Genomic DNA, 24,462 nt, shown 5'->3' with positions numbered 1-24,462 from the left:
GCACCCATTAAATAAAGACAAAGTTGGCTGAGAGGGTAGATGACAATAGTAACCACCTTAATCAATAGAAATTAAATGGTCTTTGATTCACTAATCTTTTTCTCATGTATCTAAAATCTAATTTCATTGGGAAAACTAAGTTAAAACTACTTTAATTCTACCTAAATAAACTAAAAGACAAATGCGTTTATAGATAAAACATAAGTCCTGGGGGAAAAAGAATAACACAGTCATTTATTTTAGAAAGTTCCCTGCTTATTTCTGAGTGTTGGCTGGGAAAACATACCAAAGCTTAGGCATACAAAACCTGCTCTAGGATTGGAAGTTTCCTTGAAAACGTTCAGAATTTTATTCTTAACCATTAATTAGGTAACAAAAGCAAAGTCAATTTAACCTCTTTAAGCAGCATAGAGTAAGATCATTGCCAATGCCATGAGGAAACTTCCAAAGCAGTTCTGCCCCTTTGGAGGAAGCCAAGAAGGACTCAATCCATCATCACAGAGGCACTTGGACTGAGGGCGTTTAAGGGAGATTGGACAAGGCTAGAACTCGCAAGGCCTTGTGGTCTATGGTGGGAAACTTGAGGTTGGCTCCATATTGTGTGAGATGTCATTGGAGAGTTCCCAGCGTGGAAGCAATATGACTTGTTACTCCAGGCCTCAGTTTCCCCATCTGTAAAATAAAAGACTATGGTGAACTGTATTCATTACTTTCCATCTCTAACATCTGTAATTTCAGGGAGGAGGATGAACTGAATAAGAGCAACATAAAGAGAAAGTAACAGGCTTTATGAATCCAGAACTAAGTTTGCAGAATTGCAAAGAACGGTGTGTGTGTGTGTACACATATACATATGCATATATACATATATACACATATGCACATACATGCATACATACATATTTGTCTCAGTAAGAACCTGCTTATTAAAATGTTTGTGTCTTTCAGAGGGTGAAGGGTTGGCAGAGGGAGGGGATCAGGAAAAATAACTAATGGGTACTACGCTTAATACCTGGGCAATAAAATAATCTGTACAACAAACCCCCATGACACAAGTTTACCTACGGAACAAACCTGCACTTGTACACTGAACTTAAAATAAAAATAAAAAATAAAATGCTTGTGTAATAAATAAGAAACTATTAGGACATGTGCAAATTGCAAATAGCTTGGAATATTCAGAAAATCTTAAGTTCAGAGAAAGACACTGAAAGAAAGTAGTTACATTTCTCATATGGCCCTAAATCAGTAATTGTCAATTATTTTAGCCCCAGGACCCCTTTATACTGTTAAATATTATTAATAACTCTAAAGGACTTTTATTTATTGAGGGTCCTATCCATCAATATTTATTATATTAGAAATTAAAACAGAAATGACTTTGATGCCTGTTTTTAAAAATACTAAATCCGTTACATGGTAATATAAACAGCATATTTTTATAGAAATAACTTATTCCAAAAAAGTGAGGGAGGAGAATGGAAGTATTTTGCATGTTTGCTAATCTCGACTTTGTCCAACTTAGTAGGAGACAGCTGTGTGTGTGTTCATTCTGTTGCAGTATCGTGTAGCCCCTGAGAAACTCCACTGCACACTCATGGGAGAAAGAGTAAAAGAGCAAAAAGCGTCGTGGTATAATTACTAAGAAGGTAGTTTCTGGCAATCACCAGGGATAGAATATCGGCTTGGTGTCTTTAGTTCCAGAGTTATTGTGCCTTGCAAATTTCTTAACTTTCTATTCTAATTAAATTAACAAAACATGTTCGAAAATTTATCAGGGTCACACATTCAAATGTCTACAGAGGCCAGGGAGGAGGATTGCTCAAGTTCAGGAGCTCAAGATCAGCCTGAGTAACACAGGGAGACCCTGTCTCTACTAAAATCATTAAAATATTCTCCAGGTGGGGTGCCAGGCACCTGTGCTTGCAGCAACTCAGGAGGCTGAGGGGAATCAGCTTGAGCCTGGGAGGTCGAGGCTACAGTGAGCTGTGATTGCACCATTGCACTCCAGCTTGGGTGACAGCGGGATATCCTTTCTAAAAAAAAAAAAAAAATCAACACCACAAATGTCTACAGTCACTCAGTAGATAACGCACATGAGTGAAAGTACGCGGTGCAGCAACATGGACCTCTAAGCGGGGGACACTGGTGAACTTGAACATTCATGCCGCCGAAAGGATGCCTGTTGCTCAGCTCCCGTAGATGTGCCCATGGGAAATGTGAACTCAGCATTGCCCATATTCCAGTATTTCAAAAGAAGCCGTGCATTTTTAAGTGTCTGTCTGTGTGTGTGGGTTTAGCATCTCTTATTTTCCATAAGTGAGAACAATGGGATAAAAATCATCCAACGACGATCTTTTGCCTCCTAGGCTAAAGAGCATACATGTATTAATCGTTTGCCTCTTTTGTCTTTTTCTGATCGCAAAAGTATCCCATCTTCGTTGAGCCGAGGAATGGAGTCCCGAAGGCCGGGTACAACATCTGCTGTCTACAGAGCTCTTCTCTGGGCTGATGCTTCGAAAGCCCAGAGTAAGACACTACTGTGTTCTCTTTGTAAAGACCTGGAGGTATTTCTCAAATGTCTTTGTTGACAGCTGATGAAGTACAAAACAAACCCAGGCCTATTTGGAAGTAAGCAGGAATTAGCATATCAGCAGCTGTGGCATCTCTTCAGACACATAGCAACAGGGATGTCTGCTGAAAAAACCAAGGTAGAGAAAAGACCTTTGCAGAGTCGTGAGTTCACTTCCAGCAGGCTAGAGCGGAAAAGAGGCCATTGCTTCTCATAGAAGTACTTTTGAGGAAGGAGAAATGGTGGTGGTTTTAATTAAAATAGAATCTTTGCTTATGGTTAAAAAACATGACACTGAGGTATTTTAAAAAGTTTTCCCTGCAAAGGAGGAAGATTTCTTCATTTTAATCTTTTCTTTTTTTCCCTCGCTGCTCTAAGATAACTGTGCATTTTCACAATCATGTGTAGATTAGGATTAGTAAAAGCATCCTCTATTTTTTAAGGTCATCAAAATATAAGCCCAAACAAGAAGGGGAAATGTGAGAATTATTTTTTGTTTCAGGGCTGTAATCCCGGCATTGGGAGCCCACTGAGGTGGTGTCTTGGAAACCCAGGGAGGACTGACCTCAGTGCCCATAATTAGAAATGAAATGCCACATTGCTGACTCTGTAGAGAAGCAAAGGATGCAATTATTTACACACCTAGGATAGATGTGCTTTCTCCTCTCAGCAGGCCAGGGGGAAATTCCCTGCAGAAAGATTTTTATCAATCAAAATTGAATGCCAGTCATGGATACAATGAAGATGGTGAGAGCAATATATTTTTCTCTCTCTCTGAGTTTCTCTCCCTTCCATGCCCTGTTACAATTATTTCCCAACAGATAATCTTGTTACACATTCAGATCTCTGAGTCTTGCAGCCTATTATTAAGGTTTCACGATGCTAAAGCTGAACAGTAAGTAATGGAGACTCAGAGAGTTGAGCTCCAAGATGGAGGAGCAGAACTGGACCCTGCCAACAAGCCTTTGCTCTTACTATTGGCTTCCATGGAGTCAGACATAGGATGTCACTGGAGCCAAGACAGGTCAAGACACAGACCTGTAGCAGAGCACTCCAGGGAGCAGCCAAGGCCCTAGGGTGAGTGCATAGAGGCAGGAGATGAGGAGCAAAAGGAGATGAAGGCAAAGGTGCACACTGTGGAACATTTGGACATCACAGATAAGGAGAAGGAAGAAAATAAAAACTGCCAGCTGTTCTAACAGTCAGAGACAGCCTCTGTTACGATTTGGATTCAAATCTTCTAGTCTTTTACTCTTTGCATTTTGGAGTCAAGAAAATAATTCTGTTGTAAACAATAGTTGATAACATGTTTGTTTTTTAATATCATGCATATCTTTTTCTATTACTATTTTTCAGCAGTACCTTCTTTTTAGTGGCTGGCTAATATTACATTATATAAATGAGCTATGTTTTATATACACCAGGAACCACGAACTTAAATACTTCAATATCCAGAGAGGTGATGGAAATGATTGAAGTAATGATTAAGTATAGATCAATAGAGTGATGGGTACTGGGATAAACAGGAAAATGCTTACACAGTCTAAGGAAAGCAGTTCCTATTTTACCGTGGCCAATTTCTGTCATGTTACGATACAGTGTTTGTGGATATTCTGGTGTTTCGAGGCAAACCAACATTCCAGGTTTTATTTTAAAAGCATATTTATAAATATTGGCAAGTGAATGACCTTTTAAAAAAAAATCACTGAGTTGGCCGCAGAAGAAATGCCTCTAGGCTGTATTCTCCTCCTAACTTCCAGTTTGCAACCCTCATATGAATTTAACTCAAATTTAATTCATTCATGAATTTTAGACATTTAGTTTGTTCCCAATTTTTATTATTTTAAGCAATGTAAAAATGAGAATATTTGAGCTGAAATATGTGAATAAAATCCCAGGGTTAAGATAAAAAATATAAGACAGCTAGATTAAAGGTTATATATTGTTCAAGTTTTTGAAACATATTGCAAAAGTGCCTTAGGAAAATTTTGACTAATATACAATCTCCCCATGTTATGGTTTGGCTGTGTCCTCACCCAAATCTCATCTTGAATTGTATCTCCCATAATCCCCATGTGTCATGGGAGGGACCCAGTGGGAGGTAATTGATTCATGAGAGTGGCTTTTTCCTGTGCTGTTCCTGTGATAGTGAATAAGTCTCATGAGATCTGATGGTTTCCTAGATGGCAGTACCCCTGCACAGACTCTCTTGCCTGCTGCCATGTAAGACGTGCCTTTGCTCCTCCTTTGCCTTCCACCATTATTGTGAAGCCTCCCCAGCTATGTGGAACTGTGAGTCAATCAAACCTCTTTCCTTTATAAATTACCCAGTCTCCTGTATGTATGTCTTTATTAGTGACATGAGAAAAGACTAATACACCCCAGCAGTTTGTACTAATATATAATATATTTTTCAAGCTTGGATTATTATTATTAGGTGCATAAAATTGTATATCTAATTTTAAAATACTATGAGTATAAATGTATCTTTAGTGTTTTGTTATTGGAGAGGTTGAGGTTTATTTTTCAGTTCTATTTCTTCTTTGGTAAAGAAGAAATATCTACTCACATTTTAAATTGTTTTATTTCATTTGTTTCTTTTTTATTTCTAAGAGTTCTTTATATATTTAGGATATTATTGAAGGATTGCTATTCTACACCATATTTGAAAACACCTAAAATCCCATCTTAACACAGATTTAATATTTAACCATATGCACACACTATTTCTCAAAATGATTTTCTTTTTATTGAAAATGTTCCAAGATTTGAAATGCATGACATTTTATTCGAAAATTAAAGCCTGCAATTCGAGAATGAGGCCATCTGCAGATGATCAGAGATGTTCTTACATACAACATTGCTACTTGTGCAAAGTGAATATATCTCATTTCAGTGATAAGAAAAAACAAGGTCAAAGGGATAAAAAGGAAGCATGAGGAAAATACAAAATCAGATTAAAATCTTACTTTCCCCAGGGAACAACTGAGCCTTCCTCACCTTGAAATTACTGTGTGGAGCCTGATGACGTCACACACATGTCTAGTTTGGGGTGCCTGTCACTGAAGAGCTGTTGCTAAGTCATCTAAGAGTTTTGGGTAAATTCTTCCATCAGGATTCTGTCTGTGAGAGTTCACGATTCAGCCTCCTAGACTTCCCTATACTTGGTGAACACCTCTGGATCCCTGTGTGATTTCCAAAGACCAGGTCCAAACGCTCCCAGGCTCACAGGCTCGGTGCATCTCATGCCTTGACTACCCAGGCTCTTTCTCATAGGAATTCACTCTCTATCTTTTGTGAAAACCCTTCCCAAACTTTAATTCAGACCCTCTTCCAAAGTGAAACCTGCAACACCAGGTATCATGGCACCACTCACTTTCATTTATTTCCTGTGCATTGGTGTTGATGTATAATATCATTATCACGAGGAGGGGATCTTTTAAGTAAGGCTAATGTAGACATAACTACTCATCCTGAGATATCTTCACCCACCAGGTTAGACTCAACTAACATACTTGGGTCCCGTAATTTTCGTCCTTAGAAGGATGTAGTCTCCCCAGTATTGCTTCTTTATTTTCTTGCCTGTATTTTCATACCATTTCTTACTAAGATGTCTTCCCCTAAACCTACTAATTTAATATAATCTATTTAAAATTATACTAGGATTCTTATATTACCACATACTAATGCCTCTAAAGCCCTTAAATAAAACATTGACTAATAACCTACCTTCACTAAGTAGAGTTCCCTTCTGGTCTATATTATCCAACTTTGTACACCACCATTTCTCCGTTTTACACTTGAGCAATATCCAACTAAATTTGATATAGAAAGAACTGAGATCAACCTGTGAAACACAAAAAGGGCCATGCATGCATTTGAGGTTTCTATGCCATGCTGTTTCATAGTTTTATTCCTTTGCTCACAGATTTCTTCCTTTTGGAAAATCTCTATTATTTTCTGCCTGACATTCTTCATAATCTAACTTGGTTCTCATTCTTTCTGGAAGCTTTATCTGAACTCCAAGCTGAGCTAGGTACCCCTCTTCTAAGTCTGCATAGTACCCTTTATATAAGCCTAACGTATGCGTCTGTCAATTTTTAGTTTCTGAATTTTTTTATGTAAACTATAAGCTTGTGGAAAGGTGTTGGGTGTCATGTATCCTTTATCTCCTTGTCTATCAAAGCCCATGGAACATAATAAATCTTTGGACTAAACCAAGGGGATTCATTAGGGTCATTTTTGAAAGCTCCTTCAGCTCTGATATTTTATTCTACCTATCAGGTAAGTGACCAAAGAAGGAACTATTATTCTTAGTTTAAGTTGTATAGAATGTCAGGCTTCTGGCTCAAGCTCTATTCACAGTATAGTCAATAGAATCTTCTTATGATTTATTGAATCTGCTTAGCTTATGCAAACATAATTCATCACTACAAGCCCAGAGAGCTCCGACCTTCCATCAGATTTGGGAATTGTGCCACCATGGATGTATCGTGACTGTTTTAGGATCCAGTAACAAACATTTCTGCCTCCTATACAGTAGCCTCGGGCTGAAACAGAGGAACTCTATTTCTGGATTGTATTGCCTGGAAAAACAGCCATTTCTATATTACTGGTTTGGGCTTTTGAGAAGGAATTGGAAAGACATATTTTGGATTAGTCAGGGTGTTTATCACCAACTACCAATACACACTAAATTCACAGTAGTACCTGTAGCTTGGTTCTGGCAACTTTGTTCTGCCTTGTAACTGCAGACGTGGAGCAAGTGGCTTCTGGGTCTTTGTAGCAAGGGAAAAGAGAGAGAGATAAAAAAGTACACCAGCTTTTAAATACCTCATTCCAGAAGTGATAGGCATCACTTGCTTTCCCAGAGTGAGTCACATGACCCCCAATTTAGCTGTGGGTGAATCTGAGAAGTTAAGATCTCACTGATATATGTATGTTTCTATCTCTGCCACACATTTCCAGATATTGAGACGTTATAAAACATATTCTGATTTTTTTTTTTTTTTTTGAGACAGCATCTTGCCCTACTGCCCAGGCTGAGTGCAATGGTGTGATTACGGCTCACTGCAACCATTACCTCTTGGGGTCAAATGATCCTCCCGCTTCAACCTCCTGAGTAATTGGAACCACAGGCATGCACCACCTTGCCAAGCTATTTTTTAATTTTTTTTTTTTGTAGAGATAGGGTCTTGCTGTATTGCTCAGGCTAGTCTTGAACTCCTGGGCTCAAGCAATCCTCCTGCCTTGGCCTCCCAAAGTGCTGGGATTTCAGTCTTCGAGGTTCTAGAATCTAGAGTTTGAGAACTTGCCTTTCCCTCATCTGTACAGTAGCCTCTGGCTTCAGGCACAGGAATTTTTGCACTTCAAGTTGTCCTAGTATATTAATTATTTCAGTCACAGTAAAACAAAAAGGATGTTTGTATGAAGAAGTAGATTGAGATAGAGCTTGCGGTGGAGCAATTTTATCCTCTTTCTTTGCCTGTTTTAGGTCTTTTGACTGGATCTGTTCCTCTAATAGGCTTTTAATGACTGTTCCACCTGATATCTGGATGTGACTCCCTGTGCTCACTGCCTTAATTTCCTGGAAGACAAATCAATTAAGCCCCAGGCCTTGCTGACCTTGCCTTGTCGTCTGTCTTATGCTGACAACTAGTATTTCATTAACACGCTTGGAGAGGGTTCACCCCAATTTGTTTCTCCAGATGTTTTCGTCATCCTACATCAGAATAAGATAAATTCTGCCTTCAAGCAGCCCCATAGTTTAATGCCAGATGATGTGAAGCCTTGTTTCAGATATTAAGGACTCTGCCCAGGGGAGGGGGGTACCTCTATTGCCAAGCTTCCCAGGTTTATCTAGAATCATGACCCTTAGTGACTGCAGGAAGCCTCATTTGTTGTTTGATTACTCCAGGTTCATGATGAAGGTGCATTAATTAACAGGTACCGAGGGTCATTGTGACCCAGGTGGAGGCTTCCCAATGTCCTACAATGTCAGGGCATGGAATCGGCCCATGCTGAACGAGTGCTGTGGTGAACTGTGCTCCTGTTGGAAAACAGAAACCTCCTCTCAGTGCACGTCGTCTGAGGGGATAAACCATGCCTGCTTTATTAACGTGTTTACTGAGCACCTGGTAAATTGCATGGCACAGAAGTGGGATTCAATAATGAATGTGTCCATGCATAAATGAAAGCCCCTATGATGAGAAGAAAAAAACATACGTTATTGGTTTTGCTTTTTTCTACCTTCTTAGATATTAACAATTCAAAATACTCAAGAAATTTTAGTGGGGATGTCAATGTGTTGCTCCCAAACCAATAGGGAAACACTTCTAGTCTAAGCTGCACCATTTTGTAAGCCCCCGCACTGCCCCACTCTGTAGTCTATCCTGAAGGGCCCTACAGTCAACTGGCTGCTAACCTAACATCACTTCAGTTTTATCTGTGGCAAGCCCAGGCCCCTGATCAAGCAGGATGAAAGCGTATTTCTAGTGAAGGAGACAAGATGAGAAATGGGCATAGTCCTGGCCCTGCTCAGAAGCACCTGATTTCACTGACCTGTGTCTAAAGCCGTTTACTTCAACCTTCTTTTAAATGCATCAGTACTCCCCTTAAAAAAATTCTTGTAGCCATTTTGACAAAGGTAATAAGATGATATCTCATTTTTTGTTTTCATTTGCATTTCCCTGATGATTATTATTAAAAAGACAGAAAATAACAGATATTGATGAAGATGCAGACAAAAGGGAATCCTTGTATACTGTTGGTTGGAGTGTAAATTAGTACGAACTCCACAAAAAACAGTATGAAGATTTTTCAAAGAACTAAAAATAGAACTACCATTCCATCCAGCAATCCCACTACTAGATATCTACCCAAAGGAAAATAAATCATTATATCAAATTATACATCATTATATCAAAAAGATACCCACACACATATGTTTGTTGCAAAACTATTCACAATGGCAAAGATACAGAATCACCCTAAGTGTCCATCCAGGGGAAAATGGATAAAGAAAATGCAGTATATACACACAATGGAATGTTATTAAATTATGTCTTTTACAGCAAGATGGATGGAACTGGAGGTCATTATCTTAACTGAAACAAGCCAGAAACAGAATGTCAAATATTGCAGCTTCTCACTCATAAACGGGTGCTAAAAAATGTGCACAGTTGGACATAAAGAATGATGGACAATGGAAACTAGAAAGGATGAGGGGATGGGAGGAGGGAAGATAATGAGAACTTGCTCCGTGGGTAGACTGTGTGTTGTTTGAGCGATGGATGCCTTAATCTCCTGACTTGACCACTATGAAATCTATGCATGTAACAACATTGCACATGTACCCCGTGAATTAATAAAAATAAAATATTGTACAGACCCTAATTGTGCCTTGAAATTATTATTATATTACCTAATCTTCATACCCATAACATTGGGAGTAGATATCTTATGTTTATTGCCCTTACAGAAGTATACAACTAAGATCTATTTAAACATTAAATGCAAAACAAAACTGAACAGCAATTTCAGTTCAATTTAAACGTGATAACAGTATTGCTTTTTCTGAAACTTGTCCACTGCTTGCAATATGATTGTGGTCAAGGCCATTATGCTGCTTGTTTGCTATATTTAGTTCAGCTAGTCTAGAGTCCTGTGCATGCTTTAGTGACTCAACTCTCTTACACCCTTCCTCTAATTGAACACAATGAAATATTAACCATATTATGTGCCGAGAGGCCACTGGAATATTACCCAGCACAAACATATCATTTAATGTCTCATATCAAACTTTATCATCTTTTAATTAGTGTGAAGCATATAAAAATACTTCTTGATAACAGTTATAAAAACATACTCAATGCCCCATGCTAAAATGGGCTGGACTCAGTCAGATGGTATTGAACCAGATGGTAGGGGATACAGTGAGATTTTTGCTGTGTCATCAAAATGGAAACTCCCAAATAAAGCAATTTTTGCTTGCAGTCTTTAAAATGCAATTTGAGCTGGGCTCAGCGGCTCATGCCTGTAATCCCAGCACTTTGGGAGGCCAAGGCAGGCGGATCACCTGAGGTCGGGAGTTTGCGACCAGCCTGGCCAACATGGAGAAACCCAGTGTCTACTAAAAATACAAAATTATCTGGGCGTGTTGGTGCATGCCTGTAATTCCAGCTACCTGGGAGGCTGAGGCAGAAGAATCGCTTGAACCCGGGAGGCGGAGATTGCGGTGAGCCGAGATCACGCCACTGCACTCTAGCCTGGGCAACAAGAGCGAAAATCCGTCTCAAAAAAAAAAAAAAAAAAGCAGTTTGAAATATACTGCCTTAAAAACGTTTTCCAAAAATAACAGCATCTTCCTATTAGTGCCCCACAAAAAGCCCAAGAAGTCTCTGAATTCTTGCCTCACTTTGCCTGTATGCCCCACATAATGCTTGTCATGTTTGGCCTCATGGATTTCAAATTCCAATAAAGACAAAGACAGGTCCATATTGCCCAGCGACTGAGAATGTGTGCCCCAGACCAGGCACTCTTGAATCCACATTCCTGCTCAGCTTCCTGCTAGTTACATGACCTTCCTCTTGTGACCCAACCTATCTGTGCCTCACTTACCTCAAATGGTATTAGTAAGAGAACCCACCCTATGCCATTGTGGGGAGATTAAATAAAACAATTCAAGCAAAACACTTATCACAGTGTCTGGTAGATGTACATGATCAATATGTGTTAGCAATGATAAACTATCATTTCAATCCCTCCTAAAGTGGCATATAGCATCATTACTATATGATTTTTCTAATTGATACCTAGCAAATTCCCACAAATTCAGTAGTTTAAACAACACTTATTTATGATCACACAGTGCTGTAGGTTACAAATCTAAAGGGGGCTCCACTGGATCGGTCTCAGGGAATCATAAGGCCAAAAGCAAAATGCTGGTCAGTTACTTGGGCTCTGTTCTGGAGGCACTGGGGATGAATATGCTTGCAGTCACATTCAGGCTCTTGGTTAAAATCCTGTCTTTGAAAACGTAGGACCAAGGTCCCTGTCTCTTTCTTGGCCATCAGCCAGGGACCACTCTCCATTTCTAAAGGCTGCTCACATTCCTCGTCCCCTCTTGGTCTTCAGAACAACAATGGGCACGTCAAATCCCCAGTGGGCTTGGAGTCATGGACTTCCTCTTCTGCTCTCAGCTTGAGAAAACTCTCTGCTTTTAAAGGGCTCGTGTAATTAGATTAGACCACCCAGATAATCTCCCTTTTGTTAAATATGGTAACAAATTTCATCCACATAGAAAAGGGAGGGGAGTATACCATCATCATCATCATCATGACAATAATAGTTAATAATTGCATTAATGTTCTATTGCTGCATGACAACCCACCATGCATGAAGTTCCAGTGCCAGAAACTGTTATGTAAGTGGTTAACTTATATTAAGGTGGGAATTACTATTATTTCATATGTAAGAAAAATGAGGTAGAGAGAGATTAAGAGCTTATCCAAAATCATCAAGTTTACAGCCTTGTATGTAGTAACCATTTCACGATGGCTTGTTGAATTAATATTGGATTCACTCCTACTTTAATTTGCATGCCAACAGTGACAATTCTCACAGTACCACAGGGCAATTAGAAAATCCTACTTTGAAGTGTCTGCATATGGAAAGTTTGTTGCCCTTGACAACTTTCTTCTCATAGGAAATACTTGCATTCAGGAGCTGACTGAGAGCCTGATATATGAATGTGGCTTGTGACGTGCAATTTGGAAAAGCACTTGTTCATGGAATGATAAAGAACTGGTTTCTGTTCTAATTCTGAAATTCATTCCAGGCCACATTTCCCCCTCAAATTAGCCTCCAGGGGAAACAAGCTTCCCTTGGTTACATCAGTGCAGCTCCCCCCGACCCAGAAAAGCATCAATAGCAGTAGAAATTCCCCATCAATAAAAGCAAAGCAACTTCCACATGATTCTCTGTGTTAATGAAACAACAGAGAAAAATGTTGATGCAGTTTTCTTAATAATAGATATTTGAATTAAGTAAAAAATAAGTAAAATAAGAAAATTAAAGGATGCACATCACCCATCTGATTTAACTGGTTGGAAATTTTGGGGATACAAATTCAGTCTGCAGTAAATGATAATATTTATATGACAATATTCTTAACAAAAGCTAATACCCAGTAGTCAATGATTAAAAATTCATCACTAAACTCTGTGTAAAACCTCTCCCTGCCACATGTCCTGAAAATTAGCCAAAATGTGTTTACTTTCTTTCTAGTAGAGAGTTAGAGACTTTGAAAAGTGGATGTTCAAAGGTATTTCCTTTATCAGTAATAAAAGTTTTGCACTATTTATTATACATATCAATTCCTATCAATAAATCTCCTTTATAGAGTGTTCACACTTACTGTTCAATTATTTATAGGTTTTGGACTTGGGTAATATACTTCTATTTGCTTTTAATTTCCTCATTTTATCTTGCAAATGGTGCCACACTCTGTTATGCATGATTTGGTGTTAAATTATGTAGAGGTGCCATATTGCCATGGAACGCCTGCATTTGATGAGGTTATTAAAATAGTAACAATATAAATCACCATAGCAACAAAAACATAAATTCATACCCCATTTTATATTCTGTGTTAAAAATCGTATAGCTCTTGCAAATTCAGGTAAAGTGTAACTCAAACCCAGCCACTGAATCATTCCGGATCCAGAGATACATCAACTTTAAAGAGCATTGAATCTTTGGAATAGCTCGTACCAAATAGCATAAATCACTTTTTAAATAATTTCAGACTCCCAGAAAAGCTTAAAAATTAGTACAGAGAGTTCCAAAATATTCTTCATCCAATTTCTCCTGATGTTACTTACATAACCATATTTGATGCTTAGAATCAGGAAATTTACATTGATGCAATACTATTATATCAGCAAACTTTATCAAAATTTCACAAATTTACTTTCCCTCCCACATCAGCTTTTTTTTCTGGTTCAGAATCCATTTTGGACTAAGTTTATGATATTTCCCTAGTCTCATCCAATCTGTGATAGTTCCACACACTGCTTTATCTTTCATGACCTTCCACTATTGAAGAGTACTGGTCAATTGTTTTGAAGAATGGCCCTCAATTTGCATTTTTCCCATGTCCTGTTTATTTTGATATAAATCCACATAACAGAGGCTGTGCCATTCTCAGTGCATCATACCAGGTGGTGCAGGGCATTGATTTTTTTTTTCTTTTTTTGGACAGAGTCTCGCTCTGTTACCCAGGCTAGAGAACAGTGGCATGATCCCAGCTCACTGCAACCTCCACCTCCCGGGTTCAGGCAATGCTCCTGCCTCAGCCTCCCAAGTAGCTGGGATTACAGGCACCCACCATCATGCCCAGCTCATTTTTGTATTTTTAGTAGAGACAAGGTTTCACCATGTTAGCCAGGCTGGTCTCGAACTCCTAAACTCAAGTGCTCCACCCCACTTGGACTTCCAAAGTGCTGGGATTACAGGCATGAGCCACCATGTCCAGCCAATATTTTGTTTTATTGGTGATGTTAAGTTGTATTGCTTAAAGTGGTATCTGCCAAGTGTCTTCATTAGAAATTACTGGCCTCTCTTTGCAATGAGTAAGTGTCTTGTAGACAGATACTTTGACCCTTGGCAAATACTACGTTTCTCTTAAAACTTTTGACTTTAAAAGTTTTAAGTATAATGTCAGTATACTTTAAAAGTCAAAAGTATACTGATATTAGCCAATAATTTTATTACTATAGAATTGGTCTCAAGATGATTTCCTATTTCACATATTTTTTCTGCATTTTCATGGTGATTCTACTCCTTAAAAAGCTATATTTTCTCCACTATTGATTTATTGATTAACATCAATATCATATTTTCTCTTAAGTTATTCAATACTACCACACTTTGTTGTTCAAATTTTTCCAGCTTCAAATATCTTGATCTCCTCCAATTTGGTTTCTGTGACCTTTCAATAGGCCTTCATCACAGTTGAGTTTTTTCTTATCTTTGGACACCATAAGATGCTCTAGGCTCATCCAGTAATTCCTCTGTCTCAGCCCAATAATCACTTTTTTTTTTTTTCCAGGAAACTCTGATTTCTGTTATTGGAATACGGTGTTAGAGACCAAGATCTGAGAAATAGGAGGTCTCATTGTTACTGGGGTGCCATTGCTTAGGCCCTCTTAAAAGACAGGGCTAGAGAATATATGCGTGTGTATTAAGTTGTGTGTACATGCATCTTTATTTATGTATCTATTCATCTGCACATGGGTGTGTGTTTGTGTGTATGTGTGTGAGTTAATACAATTGCCTCTAAGTGTAGGTGAGGAATTGGATCCAAGACTCCTGCATATACTAAACTTTCACATACTCAAGTCCTGCGATTGGCTCCATGAAACCTACATATAGGAAATGTCAGCCCTCTATATACCTCAGTTTCACATCCCATGAATATTGCTTTTATCTTTGATTGAAAAAATTCTGCATATAATTGAACCCACACAGGTCAAACCCATGTTGTTCAAGAGGCAATTCCTCTAATACTTCACATTCTGATCTAACATGCCTGGATTCACTCTAGCCTTCTCCACTTCCATATGTGTAGTTTTCCTCCATTGTTGAGAAACCTGGCTCTACCATATATTTACATGTGTGTTCAATACTAGTATACATATAAAGTAGTTTCAGAATTCATAGAAAGTAGTTTTCAGAATTGCTAACTTGCACCTTTGTGAGAAACAAATGTGCTACTATATGAAAACATCAGTGTACAGTTCTTTTAGTCTTCAGCCTTTTAGCGTACTGCCAAAATGCTGTTTTCCAGACTTGCTTGGATTAGCTCTTTGCGTTCTCACTCTCAGTAGGTTGATGTTTTTCATTTGTAATATGGATGTCTCTATGTACCGTTTGCATTCCTTTCTTTCTGCCCTCCCCACCCACCACATGCATTTTGGTTGATTTTATTTATTTGTTTATTTAGAAAGTATGTAAAACATTACCATGGTCCCACAAGGCAACAATTAAAAAACAGTGTACTCAGAGGAATGCCACTCCTCCTGATACCTGCAATCTCATCCTCATCCTCCATTCATCACGTTCTGTTTCTATCCTCACCCTGCAGGCAACCTCATTTATTTCGAGTTGTTCCTTCCTGTAGTTCTTTTGTACAAATGACTACATTCATGCATATTTTCTTATATCCAACTTCTTACATGATGGTAGTATACTACAGATGATCTTTTATGCTTTGCCCTCCTATTTAATTTGTAGCTCCGAATCATGCTTATTTCCAGAAATAGGTGACATTTATTCCACTGTATGAGATTTTATTGCAAGCTACACATAGAACAAAAATATTTCAGGTGGATCAATTCATTTCCTTCTATGGCTTTCTTAAATCGCATCAAACACCTTTAGAGAAACAACATATAGATTTGTTTAAATATGCTAATTCTCTCTGTTCTTATCCCGATGTATTTCCACATTAGATAAAAACATACTTTTTCTCCTACAGTTTGAAAATATTATTTTATGGCAAGCCAAATTTTAACATCTTTTCTAGAGCAAACCTAATAGCCATCTTGTAGGTAAATATCTAAGAAGGCCGTGTCTTTCTGTTTCTATAAAGTAAAATAAGTTCCTTAAGTGCTTCAGCACATTTTAAAGAAACAGAAAAATAGACTGACACTTTCATTTTGAAAACTTCATATTATAGGTAAGCAAAACACATCCCTACGTATCAGTGTGCATGGAACATACTGGATATTTAGCATAAAATCTTTTTATTTTGGGGGAGAGTTTATAGATAGAATGGGATTTGCCAAGATTTACATTTGCACTCTTGTGCAAATATGTAGTTAAGTTAGGAAATTCTAGTTTGCATCTGAACATAATGCATGTGTGTATGTATGTATGTAATACATATATTTAATATCTTCCACAGATTTTAAAAAATCTTTGTGGAATCAAAGAGACATCTGAGCTTCCATTTTTCAAAGCAATGTACCTAAGAGCTAAGGGGAACAGTTCTTTTGCCTTTGGGATTGGCCACATCTCTTGATGTAGCTTAGAAAGCATGACCCTTGGTGAGAGCTGACAGAATCGGCTCTATAGGTGACGGCTCATATGTCTGTCATCAGAATCCCCTGTTTGTTTGCCCATAAGCTATTTTAGTCTCAACCATTGGATTGAGATATGGAACATTAGTCAGTTTCTTAGACAGGGTAAGGGAACCATACAACCAGGTATGTTCATTTGTGACATCTTCCAGGCTCATTCAGTACGCACTATTTTCAATTGAGCATTGGTGTCTTTCGAGGAGATGAGAAAATGTGATTGATTTACAAGTGCTTGCCTGTCCCATCCAAGACTTGTGAGATTCAGTCTCCATATATGGGATCACGTCCTCTTTTCTACAACGACCATATCCAATCCTTCTCTGCATAACGTACAGGATGCTTTGTTTTGGTGACTTACCTTCCTATCTATTTTTATGTGTCTGCCATTGAAATAGCACCTTTTTAAAACATTATGTTTTCAGTTATGCCTGGGCCATGATGGTGTTAGTATCATACTCATTCTCATTTTTATGATCTGAACTTTTACAAAACATGGGCACAATAGTCACAATGTTAAAAAATAAATGAGCTCTATTTCTATAAATAGCACAGTAGTTAATCCACAGGCAAAGTTAAAGAGAACTATTAGTGCTGACGACTTCCATGCACTAAAGTTGCATCACAGGGAGAGAGGGAAATAGAATAATGAATGATCCCTTAATGTGAACCTCAGATGATGGTTGCCAGCATCCAAGGTGGTCTGCAGAAAAAAGAGAGACAGCCACAGCAGAGGTAGATAAGCCATGCTGGGACTCTTTGACTCTCAAAACAGCATTGTTCAGCACCCGTTTGGGGGCTACCATATGAGTCTTATACTGTCCTCTAAAGTCTTTTATACCCATTGCTAAAATTCAGGATTGTTCACAGCCTGATGAGGATTTCCAAGGGTGCAGGACTTTCAGTGCCACACCTGGATGGCTGGCCGTCCTAGAACGGGATTTTTAAAGCACCTTGGAAGATATTTGCAAACACGGGAGCAGAGTTGACATGCTCCTTCCACTTTCTTTTTCGTCTTTTTTCCTCTATATAATATCCTTCTTAGTATTCCCTCTGCTTCAGTCTCTTTCCTTCTCAGACTCTGCTGTGAAGTGCTAGCTCAAGTGTTGACATTGCTACTTCATCTGCTGTGGATGAGTCTCTTGGACAAATTTTTTACTAGCTTTCATGAGCCATGGTCTCCTCATTATACAATAGGGATTAAAATTCAGTACATTATAAGTTTATTGTTAGGAGAAAATGAGCAAATAAATATCAAATGCCTGACATCATAAAGGATCAACAATTCTTAGCTATGGTGTATTTTTATTATTGCTTTTTTTTTTTTTTTTTTTTTTTTTTTTTTTTTTTTTTTTTTGAGACGGAGTCTCGCTCTGTCGCCCAGGCTGGAGTGCAGTGGCGCCCTCTCGGCTCACTGCAAGCTCCGCCTCCCGGGTTCACGCCATTCTCCTGCCTCAGCCTCTCCGAGTAGCTGGGACTACAGGCGCCCGCCACTACGCCCGGCTAATTTTTTTTGTATTTTTGGTAGAGACGGGGTTTCACCGTGGTCTCGATCTCCTGACCTCGTGATCCGCCCGCCTCGGCCTCCCAAAGTGCTGGGATTACAAGCGTGAGCCACCGCGCCCAGCCAATTATTGCTTATTTTTATAATTCAAAAGAAAATTCACTATTTAACAAAGTTATTAATGTATAAATGTATAATATATGTATGGTGGAATCTCAAGTGTATTTCTAAATATATTTGTATATATTATGTATTTATTTATATATACTTATGTATAAACATATACATGTACATATACATAATACACATATGCATGTATACATATATACACATATACATGCACACATATGCACACACATATATACACATGTGCACATATATGCACATACACATATACACATACATACACACATATGCATATACACATACATATATACATGCATATATACACATGTATACACATATGCACATACATATATTCACACACGTACATACATATGTACACATACACACATATATACATATACATACATATATACACACACATACATATGTATACACACCCCCACACACACAAACACCCCAGAAGGCTCCTTATTGCCCTTTTAGATACTCAGCACTCTATGTTCTCAGCATTCACTTCTATTGCCATGTTTTTGATTGTTATCTGTTCTTAAATCTCTTATTAATGAAATAATACAAATCCTGGTCCTTGGGTGACATCTTTTGTACATTATTTCTGTGTGATCCATCCAAGTTCCTATGTGTATTTCAATGACACATTTTTTACTTTTTACTTTTAATTCCAGCATGGTATTCCGTATAAATACACCACAATATTTTTTATCCATTCAACTTTAAGTGGTGATTTAGATTATTTCTAGGTTTAGGTGTTACGAATATGGCTGCTACAAACATGTTTTGTGCACACGTTTCGAGGGGCATATGCACCCATTTTCTTTGGCAGATAACTGGGAGTAGTACTGATGAATGGATACTAACTGCAGGTGTTAGATAATATTGCTTTGCCGTTAGTTAATAGTGCCACATAGTTTTCCAAAATGGTGGTACCTCATCTACTCGTTCTGGTCCTCATAAGAGTGTCGGTGAAATCATGTCCCTAACCTTCAGTTGCAGAGATCATTGTACCTAGCCCAATCATGTATCTCTCAGCTTTTCACCTTTCCTTACTGACTGTCCCTCTGGATGCTGACTGTGTAATAGAGAGGTCGAAGGGACAGACCTTCCCATCCACCCTCACTGCCTTCTCTCAGTGATAATCCTGGCCATTGTGCTGCAGAAATTGACCCTTTTCCCATCACTTTATTTTGAACTTCTGTCTTATTTTTGCATCTCCATGACAGCCATTTTCTCTTCTTCTGCTTTGCTTCAAAGATCTGAATTTCTCCAAAAAAAAGAGCAAAGGAAAATTCAATGAAACCAACACGTATCTAGCTAGTTTCAAACATTCAGTTTTCCAGGTTTCTCTACTTTATACATTTTCTTAATTAGAACTCTAACAACCCTGTGTCAGATCACTCTAAGTTTATTGCACTTGAGGAATTGAGCACACCTGGGTAGGTTTACATTCCAGAAAGGGCGACTGCACACATCCAGCCTCTATAGTCACACGCAAACATAGCCCATGGGAATGAGAGCCAAGCTCACTCTTACCACCTCATCCACTCACAACAGTGCCCTCAATTTGCTCTTCGAAAATGAAATGAAGGACCTGCTGTGCCTTCCTCTCAGAGATCAATCTAAGCATCTTCACAGGAGCACGGGGATGCAACTTGGGAAGAGATCAGTGTTAACAGGAAGTCAAAATCTCACACTCCAGTAGCTCAAAATTGCCTTTGTTTCTACTGTTCTAAACAAGTAAATGACTCTCTGGTCTTAGCCAGGCATAAAGAGATTGACTCATGTCATTCATCTAAACTCACAAAGAAGGCTGTTCGTATTTGCTTGGCTTCATTCCCCGAGGGGAGCTTTGATGGGTGTGGGGCTGTGCCCTGGGTAAAGAGAAGACTCTGTATCTCTGTTTTATGTAGTTGCCCTTGCGTCATTCTCCTATGGAGCCAATAGGGGCGATTCCATAAAACTTCAGAACAGGCTTCAGGGAATTACTGACACAGGTTCCTGGGGGGTCCTCTGAGAATGAAAATATGAAAGAAAAACAAACTGTAAAATATTTTAAAGAGGTTTACTCTGAGCCAGTATGAGTGACCATGGCCCCAGGCACCACAGTCTCAACGGAGGCAGTCACATTACAGTTTTGTTTTTTTGTTTGTTTGTTTGTTTTTTAACGGAGTCTTGCTCTGTCACCCAGGCTAGAGTGCAGTGGCACAATCTCGGCTCACTGCAACCACTGCCTCCTGGGTTCAAGCTATTCTCATCCCTCATCCTCAGCCTTCCAAGTAGCTGAGATTATAAGTGCATGCCATCACCCCTGGCTAATTTTTGTATTTTTAGTAGAGAAGTGTTGGCCAGGCTGGTATCAAACTCCTGACCTCAGGTGATCTTCCCGCCTCAGACTCCCACAGTGCTGGGATTACAGGTGTGAGCCACCATGCCATGCCTGGATTACAGTATATTTTTTACATTTCAAGGAGGCAGGAGTTACAGGCAAAGACATAAATCAATACCTGGAAGATACACATTTGTTCAGCCCAAAAAGGTGGGATAGTTTGAAGTGGGGGGTGGTTACAGGTTGTAGGTGGATTCAGAGATTCTTCAATTTGCAATGGGTCAAAGGAGTTAGGCTCTGTTTAGAAAGAGAGGTCTGAAAAGAAAAAGTGGTTTTTTTTGTTGTTGTTGGTTGGTTTTGTCTTTAAGACAAGGTCTGGCTCTGTCGCTCAGGCTGGAGCGCAGTGGTGTAACCACAGTTCATTGCGGCCTCGACTTCCTGGGCTTAAGCAATCCTCCCACCTATGCCTCCCAAGTAGCTATAGGACTACAGGCATGTGCCACCACGCCAAGCTAATTTTTGTATTTTTCGTCTTGTACTGTGTTGCTCAGAATGTTCTCAAACTCCTGGGCTCAACGCATCCACCACCGTGGCCTCCCAAATTGGAAATGTTCTAAGATAAAAATGATGTATAGCAAGACTGATGGTCTGCAGGCACAAATTAACTCTTACTTTGAATGGCCTTATGTCTTGTTTATAATTTGGTATCTTATTGCCACAAACAGTCTGTTTTTTCGGTCATATAACTCTAATTTAACATTAACACTGGTCAGTTTTGCCTAAACTCCAAAACAGGATATAGAGAAGTGTGTCCGACCTTCTGTCACATCATGATACAGAACTATGTTTTTCAGATTTCTCTGGGGTCCTCTTGGCCAAGACCTCTTGGTTAATTTGGGGGCTTAGGATTTTACTTTTAGTTTACAGAAACAATATGGACATATGAAGGTGGAGGACTGAGCCGGTCTGTTTAGCACCCATTAACTTCCTAAGGGTTCTACTTCTGAGATTTAAAAACAAACCAAACACAAACAGCATTGCTACGCCTCTCCTTTTTAAGCTTGGTCAGTCAAAGAAGACATTTTAAATCATGAGACAGTGATGAAAATGAGCTAAATTGCCTACATATTACATGTATTTAGGGTGAACAAATGTCAACACTGAGAAACACTGAAAGAGGAAAGACAAAAATAGACTTTCTTTTGCCAAAAGTAAACTTTCTGTAATTGGCAGGCTCCTGTCTTCTAATTCCATGCAGAGTGATCAAGGCATGGCTGTCTTGGAAGCACCTAAATAACAGTACTGTAAGAAGCATGAGTGACTCTCCAACCAGGCATTGTCCAATAAGGTAGATGTTGAACACACTGAAAGTGATGCATTGGAAATGATACCAGTGCAACCAAGAGACTGAATGAGTGACCCATAGCCCATGGCCGAGAATGTGCTCCTTGAGTACCAAGTGCCATAAATGCATCTGGGTCCGCAGAGCAAGGCAGGCACGGGATGCTCAGGAAGGAAGCACGGGGTTTCTCTAAAGTTAGCTCAGGACTTAACTGTTCACAAGGAGGATGTGGTTAAGGCTTAAATGTCCAGGGAGAAGAGGATGATAGAGCAAGCCTTGCACATAGCAACTGGCGGGGTAGCCTTGTAGGAAGTCATCTCTCTGTGAGGCTGGACATCTGGATTCCATGAGAAACCTGTGCTCGCCTCCACCACACAGCATTTGCCTTTGCCAACAGAATACCCCTATCCATAGGTCTCACAACTGTCACTGCTCTGCAGCCACTCTGCCTTGATGGTGACAAGGAGCCGACGGGTTTTACAAGCCAAATAAGCATTATGGGGTAGGACCCCAAATCAGAGAGAGCCAGCTTGAACCCTGGACTGCAGAAATTTTCAAAATAACTGGAGTTCTATGAAGTGAGTTTGAAGAAGAGGAACTGCCTTATGGAAAAACCTCCATGAACAATGACAGTCGAATGCTGTGTGTGGTCATCACCCTAGAAACTCCAAGGAGACTCTCTCCTGGGACTCCGAGGTATTACTTATGATCTTCATAGCCACAAAACTCCTTTTGTGAGTTCCTGCTCTTCCAGGAAGATGCTGGTGCATCTACATCAATAAGGTAGACGCTGAACATCTACGTCTATAAGGTAGATTGAATACCGGAAATGAGGCACTGCAAATGATACTAGTGCAATTGAGACATTGAATTTGCGACTTCAATTAAATAAAATTTAAATTTGAAAACTGACAGTATAAGTTTTATGGGAGGGGAACGAGACTCCCTCTCTCAATCAGAGGAGCGGGGTGAGCATACATGGCAGGAGGAGAGGTTGGAGTTGCCTTTGAGGATGACCCATCACAGTGGGATTCCCCTAAACACATGTTGATTGACTCTTCTCAAAACGTCCACAGATTGCACAATGCTCTTCCAGAAACTCACAAAAGCATATGACAAGAGAAAAGGTGAGTTCACTTTAGCTAGGAGGTGCTGACACCAGGTCATTACTGTGCAGTTGAGGTAAGACATGTTCTGCTCACTCACCTCCTTTTCTCTCCTCTTATCCAATTTTATAGGAAGGGGACATGGAAAGGAATGAGAAAGTGAAAAACTTACCATGCTTTCGATTTTAGCAGCAGTGTTCTAATTCAACAAGGGCCTGAAATGGAAAAAAAGAAACGTTAAATTGAATGAAAAGACAGAATTTTGGTATTATATTGCACAAGACTCCAATTACTACAATGAGATTTTTTATGTAATAAAAAGAATCAGCAAGACTCTGAACTGTGCCTGTAATTTTATCCAAGAACAGAACAGAACAAATCAAGAGATCTGATTTTTGAATTAATTTTCAATTAGAATATAATTTACATATGGTGACATTTATTGTTTTAATGTTTGGTTCTACAAAATTTGACAAATTTGATATATTTTGCAGAACCATACATCAAAACAGTGAATTTCACCATATGTAAATTAGCCACCTCTACAAAGTCATGGGGTTAGTTTCATCCCTCTAAAACCTCTGTCATCCCCTGGTAGGTAATCTACCCCACGCCCCACTCCACCTCCTGACAACCACGAATCTATTTCCTGTTCCATAGTTTTGCCTTTTGCAGTGAAGTCACACAGCATTTGACCTTTTGAATTTGGTTTATTTCACTTAGGAATGTGTATTTAATTGTCTATGTAGAAAATCCCAAGAAATGTACAAAAAAAAGATGAAGACTAGTAAGTGAGTTCAGCAAGGTGGCAGAATTCAAGACCACCATACATACAAGATCACCATACACAAATCAGTGTGGAATACATTATCTCGGTCAGAGTTGGGCAAACTATGGCCTAGGGGAGCTGCTTATTTTTACAAATAGAATTTTTATTAGAATACAGCCACACTCATTCATTTACATATTTTTTAGGCTGCTTTGTTGTTACAAGAGCAGAGCTGAGTATTCGTAATAGAGACCATAAAATATTTACTCTCTGGCTTTTTATGGAAAAAGTTTTCTAAACTTTTCTAGATAATAAGCATTTAGGCATTAGGATTAACTGGGAAATATAATACTTAACACAGATTTTTGTAAAGATTCAATGACATAATATATGGGAAATGTAATTATAATGTAAACAACATATACATGCCTATTAATGTAATTCAGCACATAGACTACAGAAAGCGTATTTATCTATTGTTTTAAAAGTATGGAATAAAAAAATACCATACTCTACCATAAAACCATACTTACAGAGCTACCAGATCTGCAAATTTAGAAT

At 38.9% G+C, this 24,462-nt stretch overlaps 1 long non-coding RNA gene across 1 annotated transcript; it reads right to left on the bottom strand.

Annotated features, from left to right (window-relative positions):
* Nucleotides 1–213: 213 nt before the first annotated feature.
* On the bottom strand, nucleotides 214–23,970 carry LOC129460085 (uncharacterized). Its single transcript, XR_010115169.1, has 2 exons — nucleotides 23,305–23,970; nucleotides 214–672 (listed from the first exon to the last, which is right to left on the bottom strand). It is a non-coding gene; the product is annotated as an uncharacterized lncRNA (long non-coding RNA).
* Between the last annotated feature and the right edge of the window lie 492 nt (nucleotides 23,971–24,462).

Source organism: Symphalangus syndactylus, chromosome 13 (assembly GCF_028878055.3).
Source record: "Symphalangus syndactylus isolate Jambi chromosome 13, NHGRI_mSymSyn1-v2.1_pri, whole genome shotgun sequence".
Classification (NCBI taxonomy): domain Eukaryota; kingdom Metazoa; phylum Chordata; class Mammalia; order Primates; family Hylobatidae; genus Symphalangus; species Symphalangus syndactylus.
Note: the sequence above shows the minus strand (reverse complement) of the source record. Positions and strands in the feature narration are given on the sequence as shown.